We start from the raw sequence: 11,627 nt of genomic DNA on the forward strand, positions 1-11,627 counted from the left end.
AAGCATAGCGCCGGTTAAATCCTGGAATAAATCCAGGTAAATGCAAACACCCATGCCAAATCTAGGATTTGAACCTGGGTGGGCTGGTTCCACCACAAGGGACCTAACCACCAGAGCCAAGCTCTGTTTGCGCGTGTACATTTTTCTAATTGCAGGATAATGTTAATTTGCTCAAGTTGCTCGAGAGGAAGGCAGCAGGTTGCTTCTTACGAATAGAAACAGCTTTCGATCTCACATACGTCAACAGTTAAAGCATAACTTAATGTGTAAACTATGAACTGCGGGTCCATCTTACGAATTCACGAATCAGTGCTCTAGCCTTTTTCTTGCAGCCCTGAAGCTCGGCAAGAGCAGCTAGCACCCAGGCCATATCTAAACCGAAGCCATTTTCTTCCTTCTTCCTACCACGGCGCTATCAGCTCTCGACTACTACTAGTACGACAAAAAGAGCTCGAGCAATGCAGCTCGCGGCGGGAGCGATGCGGCCCCTCCTTAGCAAGCTCGGCAAGCTGCTATTGGATGAATATAATCTTGATACGAAGGTGAAGAAAGGCGTCAGGTCTGTCACAACTGAGTTGACCATGATGGAGGCTGCCCTCCTCAAGGTGGCTGAAGTACCACGAGATCAGCTGGACAATCAGGTCTGGATCTGGGCAGGAAAAGTACGGGAGTTATCGTACGAGATGGAGGACACCGTCGACGCGTTCATGGTGCGTCTGGAGGAATCCGCTGACGGTGAGGCCCCCACAATGAAGAATAGGGTCAAGAAGATTCTGAAGAAGGCCACTATATTATTCAAAAAAGGCAAGGATCTACATCAGATCTCCGACGCCATCGAAGAAGCCCAGGAACTTGCCAAGCAATTGGGCGAGCTGCGCCTAAGATACGGACACGAGATGCATGATGCCGGTGCCGCGGCTGTCATTGACACTCGGCTAATAGCTTATAGCTATGTACAAAGATGTGTGTCACGCCTCCTACACTGTCGACGGACATCGAGTCGCCTGGTACAACAGATCAAGCCCAGGCGAGCGTCATGTGCTGGAGAGAAGCTGGCGTGTGGTGTGGTGTGGTGTCATGTGCTGGACGTGGGTCCTAGCTGTAAGCGTGGTGTGTGCTTTATAGAGACGAATCGACCCTGGGTGTGGGCAGACTTGTATGAGACTTCTGAAAATTAATCCCATCTCCTTCGTCTGTGTTCCCCCCCTAGTTCGTCTCCTCATCCTAGATTCTACTTCCCATCTCCTTTTGCTTGCTGATTTGCTGTGTGTTCGATCCCTTCGAGATCGGGACACTACAATTTGGTATCCAGAGCCAGAAAATTTTTCCAACAAAATTCACCACCCACTCTGCCCACCACCTGTTCGATGCAATGGCGAGCCCGTGATCTAGCTCGTGTGCGCTCAGATTCCCGAGATTGGACCCGTCAATCCACCGCAAAAGGTGCTGATTCACTTCGGTGAAGCGGCGCAAAATCCTGCGCGGGGTTGGGATCGATCCAGGGCGAGCAGCAACGGCACCAGCACGGCAAACCGCCCCTTCGGCACAGACCTCGTTTGTGCTTGACAAGATGGAAGAGATGCAGAAGTCTATGGAGGTGTTACTCGCGAGAGTCGGTACCGTCACGGATGAGATCCAAAGTTTTCGCAAGCAGATGGAGGACTACGGCGCGGACCTCGATGGCATCAAGCGCAAACTCGCTGATCCTGCGCGGCAGCCCCTGCCGCCGCGTCTAGAGATGCGACCGAATGAGATTCCAATACTGGACTTACCTGAGTCGTCTGCTGCAGCCGCGGGGGTAGCGATGCCGCACAAGGAGTCTGGGATGGCAAAATCAGCAGCATCAGCGGTATTTCATACTGCCCCCAACTCACCAACCGATCATGAGGAGGTACGTGTACGCGCTCCGCGTCATGATTTTCCTAGATTCCGTGGAGAGACCCCGCTGTTGTGGATTGATCAGTGCTTGACTTACTTTGAGATGTTCAAAATACCGGCAAGCCAATGGGTTAGCATGTCTTCACTGTACCTAGAAGGCAATGCAGCTCTATGGTACCAGTCGCACAAGCGCAGACATGGCGCAGTCGGTTGGGCGGTGTTCATGGCGGCACTCGCTCGAAGAGTTTGGTCAGGATGAGTATGATGGTCAGATGACCAAGCTTATGCAGATGCGTCAAACTGGTACAGTTTCTGAGTACCGTCAAGCTTTTGAGGATTGCATGTATCACCTCTTAGCTGTGGATGAATCCCTCAGTACACGATGGTTCGTTTCACAATTTGTGTTTGGTCTCCGTGATGATATTCGAGCAGCAGTGCGTCTTCAAGCGCCAACCAGTATTGCTCGAGCATCTTCCTTAGCTAGAATTCAAGAAGAGGAAGCTGAACATCATCGCCCTCGTGTCAAACCTGTGGCGCCAACTAAACATCCTCCACACAATGTTGCCGTAACAAGTACGGCTGCAGCACCACGAGGGGAGTGGCCTCGGAAGCATGGGAACGACGATTTCAATAGAGAAAGACAATTGCGAGATTTTCGTCGTGCTAACAATCAGTGCTTCAAGTGTGGAGATAAATATTCCAAGGAACACCAGTGCAAAAGGTCAGGTCAGCTACTCACCATCGAAATAGGCGAATTTGGTGAAGTTTTATCAGATGAAGCTGTGCTCGCGCTAGAACTCTTGCAGGAAACACCAGTTGCAGAGGGTTTGTGTCACATCTCGTTGGCTGCATTGGCAGGCACAGATAATATCAACTCTATCAGAATCACAGCGACAGTGGGTGACAAAACAATGTTGTTACTGGTGGATTCAGGCAGCTCCACAACATTTGTAAACAAGAAATTTGCTGAAAATGTTGGGTGCAAAATTTCACCTGCACCACCTGTTTCAGTTAAAGTGGCAAATGGGCAGCTGCTGTCATCAGATTCTCAGGTACAGAATTTGCAATGGTGTTATGATGGCCATATGTTTTCTGACACAATGAGGATATTGGATATTGGAGCATATGATGCTATACTCGGGAAGGATTGGTTGGACAAGTGTGGATCCATGCTTTGTCACTGGTCCCAAAACATTCTTCAGTTTGTCCATAATGGTGAACAAGTAACACTACGTGGTCTCTTCCCTTCACCTCAAATGGAGTTAACTGAAATTTCTGTGACGAGACTTGCAAGACATGGTGAATGCAAATGAAATCTGGGCTATGGCTTTACTTGGATCAGACCACTTCGCATCCACAACAGTATTAGCACCTGATTTACAAGAGGTGTTAGCAGCATATGAAGATGTCTTCGCTGACCCAGCAACTCTACCACCTCGACGGACCCTCGATCATGCCATTTCTCTAGACAACACAGCTCAGCCTGTTAATGCTCGGCCTTATCGATACTCTCCACTTCAAAAGGACGAGATTGAAAAGCAAGTGGCAGAGATGATCAAAGCTGGTCTGGTAACACCAAGCATGAGTCCTTTTGCATCCCCAGTGCTGTTAGTGAAGAAAAAAGACGGTTCCTGGAGGTTTTGCGTCGATTATCGCAAACTTAATGCTATGACCATTAAAAACAAATTCCCATTGCCCATTGTGGATGAGCTTTTGGATGAGTTAGCAGGCACTAAATTTTTCTCCAAGTTGGACTTACGTGCAGGCTATCATCAAATTCGGATGCGCCCGGAGGACGAGGCCAAGACAGCATTCAAGACTCACCACGGACACTTTCAGTTCCGGGTAATGCCCTTTGGGTTGTCCAATGCCCCAGCGACCTTTCAGTGTGTGATGAATGCCTTGTTTGCACCATTCCTTCGCAAATTTGTCATTGTATTTCTCGACGACATCCTTGTCTATAGTTCGTCCTGGTCAGAGCATCTGCAACACCTACGTCAAGTGCTGGAGAAATTGCGGGAAGCCCAGTTCTTTGCAAAATTATCCAAATGTGATTTTGGTCAGACCGAGTATACATTATCTTGGACATATCATTTCCGACACCTGGAGTTGCCACGGATCCCGATAAAACGAAGTGATGCGAAAGTGGCCGGTTCCAACTACTGCAACATGAGTTGAGAGGCTTTTTGGGGCTCACAGGCTATTACAGAAAATTCGTAAAAAACTATGGCCTGATTTCTAAACCCTTGACACAACTGTTGACTAAGAAGGGCTTTGTATGGTCTGATGCAGCACAGTCAGCATTCCTGGAACTGAAGAAGGCAATGACTTGCACACCAGTTTTAAGATTACCTGATTTCAATCTGCCTTTTGTCATTGAAACAGACGCATGCGACACCGGCGTGGGGGCCGTATTGATGCAAGACAACCATCCAATAGCATATATGAGTAAAGCTTTGGGTGTGCAAAATCGTAAGCTGTCAGTGTATGAGAAGGAATTCATGGCAGTTATGATGGCCGTAGAGAAATGGAGGCAATATTTACAACGAGGACCATTTCTTATACTGACAGATCATAAAAGTTTATGCACACTGAGTGACCAACAGTTGACGACTGATCTACAACGTAAGGCCATGGCAAAACTTGTGGGGCTGCAGTTTCAGTTCAAGTACAAGAAAGGCGTCGACAACAATGCAGACTGATTCGCTATCTAGAGTGGGCCATTTGCTAGAAATTTCTGCTTGTCGTCCCGAATGGCTCAAGGAAGTTACAAACTCTTACACAACTGATCCCGACATGGTGTCCTTGCTTCAACAATTGGCAGTCCACAATCCGGACGACAAGGGTCACGTGTTAGCTCATGGCATCATCAAATACAAAGGGCGCATGATGATTGGTGACAATTTAGCCTTGCAAACAAAATTAATTGCCCAGCTCCATGAAACGCCGTAGGAGGCCATTCTGGTATTCAGGCCACTTATCGGCGCATGAAAAAGTTATTCTACCGGCCGGGGATGAAACTGGCCGTAGAGCTGTTTGTCGAGACAATGCCAAGTGTGCCAACAAGGCTAAACATTCTAACACTAAACCAGCCGGGCTGCTACAGCCTCCGCCACCACCTCTCGGTCCTTGGGAAGATGTAACAATGGATTTCATTGAAGGCTTGCCACTGTCTGATAATACGAGATGTCATTCTCGTCGTGGTGGATCGCTTGACAAAATATGCGCATTTCCTCCCTCTTAAGCATCCTTATACAACGACAATCGATGGGCAAAGCTTATATGGACAATATAGTGAAGTTACATGGAGTTCCACTATCAATCACTTCTGACCGTGACAAAGTCTTTACAAGTGTTTTCTGGAAAGAATTGATGAAAGCCGTGGGCACCAAGCTGAACTACAGTACCGCTTACCACCCTCAAACAGACGGCCAAAGTGAACGGGTCAATCAGTGTCTTGAGCAGTATTTGAGGTGCACGAGTTCACGATCGACCAAAACAATGGCGTAAGTGCTTACCAATGGCAGAGTTTTGGTACAATTCTAGTTACCATACGGCAATTGGGACTTCTCCTTTCAAGGCGTTATACAAGGTGGAACCCAATTTTGGTGCTTTTCCAAATGTGACAAGTGGCTGAGGATCACTGCGGCTGCCGAGACGGTGGGTGATTACCAAACGCACATCGCTGGGCTGCGTGATAGACTCGCTGGCAGCTCAACGGCGCATGAAGAAATATGCAGATGCCAATCGCACGGAACGTCGGTTGCTCGTTGGAGAACAAGTCTTGCTGAAACTCCAACCCTATGCCCAATAATCGAGTGGTAAATAGACCCTACCCTAAGTTGTCTTACAAGTACTTCGGTCCTTATATTGTTTTGGAGAAGATCGGTGCAGTAGCCTATAAACTGGAATTACCACCAAATGCAAAGGTGCATCCTGTATTCCATGTGTCACAGCTGAAGCCATTCACCCCTCGCTATACTCCAGTGTTTGGTGAGTTTCCTACTGTTCCTGATCTGGCAATAGCAACATCTTTCCCTGAATGCATCCTGGATCGTCGTATGGTGCACGCGGGCAATGCAGCGGCAGTGCAAGTGCTTATCAAGTGGCATGGACTGGAGGCTGAGCAAGCTACCTGGGAAGATTACTACGCCAGGTTTCCCGAGGCAAGCATCTGGAAGGAGGAGCTCATTCAAGAGGGGGCGAGTGTCATGCCTCCTACACTGTCGACGGACATCGAGTCGCCTGGTACAACAGATCAAGCCCAGGCGAGCGTCGGTGGGGCCGAAGCGTCAATGAGAGGAACAAGTGGCTGAGAGAAGCTGGCGTGTGGTGTGGTGTGGTGTCATGTGCTGGACGTGGGTCCTAGCTGTAAGCGTGGTGTGTGCTTTATAGAGACGAATCGACCCTGGGTGTGGGCAGACTTGTATGAGACTTCTGAAAATTAATCCCATCTCCTTCGTCTGTGTTCCCCCCCCTAGTTCGTCTCCTCATCCTAGATTCTACTTCCCATCTCCTTTTGCTTGCTGATTTGCTGTGTGTTCGATCCCTTCGAGATCGGGACACTACAATGTGACAGAGCTTGTTGGCATCGAGGACACACGAGACAAGGTGATCAGGATATTGATAGGAGACAAGGAGTGGAAGAAGCAACAACTGGATTTGGCGGATTGGGTAAGACCACTCTTGCCAAAGCAGTGTATGAGAAGATCAAAATTCAATTTGACTGTTGGGCTTTTGTCACGGTGTCTCAAAGTCGTGACATAAAAAGGGTTTTTAAAGATATGCTCTATGAACTTGACATGAACAAGTATGAAGGAATTCATCAAACTGCAAGGGGTGAGAAGCAGCTCCAAAACCTACTCGTTGAATTCCTCAAGAACAAGAGGTAACTTGTCCATTTCAGCAGTGTATCTCGGTTGTCTTGTTCATTCATTTTGTAAATTAGATTCTACTACTTTCCTGTTTCTCTGTCTTGTGTGCGCCTTATGTTCCTAATCGATTGAATGTCGGTATAAACTCCCCGAGATAGCATGTACCGCTCCGTTGTTGTAAAAATGCATTTTAATTTTCCCGTCCATGCTCTCTTTCTCAGATAATTTGAATAACATCATAGTTATACTTGGGATTGTGTACAAACTAACGCTCTCGCAAATCAACATAGGTACGTCATCGTAATTGATGACATATGGGATGAACAAGTGTGGAGATTTCTCAAGTGTGCTTTCTCTCAGATCAGCATTGGTAGTCGGCTAATCACAACAACCCGCAAAGTTAATGTCTCTGAAGCATGTAGCTCTTCCAGCACTGAAGATATAATTTACAGATTGAAACCACTTTCTGATGATGACTCCCAAAGGCTCTTCTATAGAAGAATTTTTAAAAGCGAGACAGGATGTCCCGATGAATTTGAGCAAGTATCCAGAGGTATCTTGAAGAAATGTGGTGGAGTACCATTGGCCATTATTACCATAGCAAGTCTTTTGGCTAGTAACCAAAAGATTAAAACAAAAGACCAGTGGTATGTTTTGCTCAATTCTATTGGTCGTGGGCTTGCTGAAGGTGATAGTATTGACGAGATGCAAAGAATATTGTCATTTAGCTACTATGATCTGCCTTCACATCTGAAGACTTGTTTTTTATATCTGAGTATATTCCCGGAAGACTATCAGATTTCCAGAAATCGGCTTATATGGAGGTGGATAGCCGAAGGTTTCGTACAACCTGATAAACATGGAACTAGAATGTTTGAGCTCGGGGAAGGTTACTTCAATGAACTGATAAACAGAAGTATGATTCAGCCGGTAAACATTGACAGTGAAGGCAGAGCAAAAGCTTGTCATGTTCATGACATGCTGCTCGACCTCATTCTTTCTTTGTCAGATGAAGCAAACTTCGTTACTATATTGGATGGTACTCAGCGTAGCACACCAAATCCTCAAAGGAAGATGCACAGATTATCTCTCCAAAATGGCATGGAAGATACTTCTGCCCCTCAGCTCGCTACCGCGAGCATGTCACAGGTCAGATCAGTTGCTCTGTTTCAACATGCAATTTGTGTTATGCCACCCCTCTGGAAATTTGAAGTTCTGCGTGTGTTGGACTTGGAAGGTTGTGATATGCCAGAAAGTTGGTACAAGATCAATCTTAAGTATATCGGGAACCTATTACATCTGAGGTACCTAAGACTAAATGATTCATATATTCGAGAGCTCCCAGTGGAAATTGGAAAGCTGCAATATTTGCTAGTGTTGGACTTATTAGGATCTGGTATAGTTCAGTTGCCGTCAAGTGTACCTAAGACTATGACTTGATACTTTGTTTTTTAATAAAGCAAGCCGTGTGCATCTATTGATGCAGAGGCTGGGGCTAAGCTCCTTTATCGAAAAAAAAGTTGCCGTCAAGTGTTATTCTGCTCACTTATTTATTGAGCCTGCGTATTAATTTTTACACAAAGATGCCGTTTGAGATTGGTAAATTGCTGTCCCTAGAAGAGCTGTCCACTCTGTGGGTGGACAGTAACATTGCTAAAGAGTTGGGTCATCTCACTGAACTTAGGATGCTCCAGATCGAGTGGGAAGGAAGAGAAACTGATGGGAGTCTAGAAAAAGTGATTGTGGAGTCCTTAGGCCACCTGCGCAAACTGCAAGCCCTACTTATTGTTGGTGCCTATTCTGGCAAGGGTGTGATAATGCTACTTGGCTGGGTACCTGCTCCACAGCTCCGTGCATTTAGTTCAGGGCTTATGTTCTCGAGACTACCGACTTGGGTTAACTCGTCGTCTCTTCCACTCCTCTCTAGCCTGCACATAGATGTCGGTGAATTGAAGCAGCGTGACATCCAGGTGATCGGGAGGCTGCCTGTTCTTCGTGATCTCTGGCTGACCGCGAAGGGAGATGCAGGCATTGAGTTTGTCCCGGAGGAACCGTTTGTGGTTAGCGCAGACTCAGAGCATCCCCACTCGTTGGTGCTCCCCACGCTCAAATTCGGCGAAATTTTCGTCCGGATTGGAGGAAGATTTGGCGTGGGGAGTAGTAGTTTCCCAGCCGCGTGCCCAGGCGAAGTCGACGATGCGAATTTAAAAAACGGAAACTTGACAAACTACGGCTAAAAACGGGTGAATATAGACTAAATTTAATGATATTTATTATATTACGGGCGGAGTTCATACATAGAGGCCGAATTCGACTATATTTCGAATTCGGCTAGGGGAATTCAAACGCTAATTTTAGAACACGGCGCTCTACATGCCGAAATGGCGGTAGAACACCGTGTAGTCGCCGCCGTCGTCGTCGGAGCCGTCGTCGTTGGCCTTCGGCTGCGCGGCCTGGCTGCTGCTGCCCTGGCCGGCGTCTCCCCACCTCGGGGATGGCTTGTACCGGTCGTCGTCGGAGGACTCGAGGTCGACGACGGGGACAGCGACGCCGGATGGAGGTGTCGCAGAGCGGCGGTACCGCGCGACATCGTCGTTGGCGGTTGGAGCGGCGCGGGCGGCGAGTTGGCGTGCGGCGGCCAGGTCCGGCAGGCCGCCGGCTGCTGCTCCGCCTCCTCGCGCTCCCGGTCGCGCCGGCCCGATCCAGTGCGGCGTCGTCCGCGCGCTTCTCCTCCTCCATGTCGTGCAGCGACCTGGCGATCGCCTCCGCCATCGCGGCGTCCTCCGCGCGCTTCGCCTCCTCCTCGGCGAGCTGGCTTGCGGCGGCCTCTTTCTTCGTCTTCTTCCGGCCGCTCTGCGGCGTGGAAGGCTGTTCGCGGATGACGAGGGCGCCGCTGCTGCGCCCTCTGGTCGTCGGCGGAGACGCCGGCTCCTTCTTGACGTGCACCGGCGTCGAAGGCGACGTCGCCTCCTCCCTCTTCACCGGCGCCAAGGATGACCTTGACGCCGATCCGGAAGACGACGAGCTGGCAGCCATGCGCCGTGGCTGCCAGACGTTTCCCCGACGGCGGCTCGCCGATGCCCTCGATGCCGATGGAGGGGGCATCGTGAGCACCGGGAAGTTGCCGCCCTCGATGTGCGCGAGGACGTTCGCCAGCGTCCTTTCCGGCGCGCTCCACCACCGTCGGCGGCCCGCGGCGTTGTTGCGCGCAGGCGGAGGCGGCGGGCCGTCGTAGGCCGCCAGCTCCCGCTCCCACCGCCGGAGGAAGTAGGAGTTCCACCGCGTGTAGTTCTCGGGGTGGTGGCGCGGGTCGGCGCGCTCCTCGTCGGTCATGGTCATCCTCGCCTCCTCGATGGCGACGTCGAGGGCCTGGCCCCGCGGCGGCGGCGGGATTGGAACGCCGCCAGCACTTAGCCGCCAGCCGCCTCCGGGAGGCCTCGTGTCCGGCGGGCAGGGGTACCCCGCCTGGTGGAGGAGGTGCCCCTCCCACGCGTGGAGCGACCGGCGGGGGAGCCGTTGTTGGCTGCGCCGTCGTCGTCGTAGAACGCCATCCGGAGAGTAGAGGGAGAGTGGAGGGAGAGTGGAGCACGGGGTGCGCCTCGCGGCGAGCGGACCGGCGTATATAGGCGTGGGCCGGCGCAGGGATTAAATGCCGCGTGGAATGCGACGCGTCCGCGGCGAGCTGACCGGCGGCAGCCTTTAGTGCGCGCGGAAGACGATGCGTGCGCGGAAGACGACGACATTAACTCGCCGCGTGGCCGGCGAATGCAGACCGGCGGCAGGCTTTTACAGCGCGCGGAAGACGATGCGATGAGGACGACGATCGGTTTCTCTCGCCGACAAGTTGGGGCCACCAGACGCGCGGGAAGTTTCCTCGCCGTTTCGCGCGCTTTCGTTTCGTCCGGAGTCCCCGAGCGCTCCCCGGGGGGCCGGGGATGGCGTGGGATCGCCGGATGAATTTAGGCCCAAATCCGGACGAAAACGAGGAACCGAGGGCGCGACTGGACCGAATTACGCCGTCCGGATGGGAAAAAAGGCTCGCCGGGGGCCTCGTCGGGGGACGAGTGGAGATGCTCTCATTCCCGTGTATAAAAGAGTGCAGATTCTACGGTCTTCAGATTCTGCCATCAATGTTTCCAAGAGGAGCAATGCCAATGGTTCAGTCCCTTCGGTTCACCGTCAGATTATCGTCCATGGTGGATGCTGAGTGGGACTTCGACATGAAGAACATCCCTTCCCTTGAGCAGGTTGATGTTGACTTCTCGTGTAACGGAGGCTGCCCTGAGGCGACGAAGGAACCAGAGGCTGCGCTGTGGCAGTGTTCGCAACAGACGCCCTGAGGTTCGCAGCAGACACACATCCCAACCGCCCTTAGAGCATCCCCACTCGTTGGCGCTCCCCACGCCCAAATCCGGCGAAATTTTCGTCCGGATTGGATGAAGATTTGGCATGGGGAGCGCCGAAGTTCCAGCCGTCCCCCCGGCAGGAAACCCCCAACCTCGACCATTTGACATATTTCAAACAAATTCAACATAAAATTTAACAAGTTCGGCAAACAAGAGGACGAAAATTGCTGAAACAAATTCGGCGATAACGAGTACAATGTTTAACAAGTGCTGAAACAAATGAAGCACACAAATTTCACAATTTTTCAAACAAATTAAGACAGACTAGTTGGCGTCGGCGTTGGCGTTGCCTCGGAGCCTCCATATGTACTCCACCGGATCATCTTGCAGCAGATTGGTGCATTGTAGAGTCTTGAATCTCCCGGCGCATAGCAATGAAGGCGGCCCATGATGGAGGCAGCTGGTGATTAGGCTGTGCAAGAGGACCCTCTCTCTCATATGGTGCTTCTTGCTCAGCCAGAGGAACCGG

The 11,627-nt window shown here is 50.7% G+C and overlaps 1 pseudogene; it reads left to right on the forward strand.

The window, feature by feature from the left end:
• Positions 1 to 458: 458 nt before the first annotated feature.
• Positions 459 to 11,092, forward strand: LOC124672563 (annotated as a pseudogene).
• Positions 11,093 to 11,627: the final 535 nt, after the last annotated feature.

This window comes from Lolium rigidum, chromosome 7 (genome assembly GCF_022539505.1).
Source record: "Lolium rigidum isolate FL_2022 chromosome 7, APGP_CSIRO_Lrig_0.1, whole genome shotgun sequence".
Lineage (NCBI taxonomy): Eukaryota > Viridiplantae > Streptophyta > Magnoliopsida > Poales > Poaceae > Lolium > Lolium rigidum.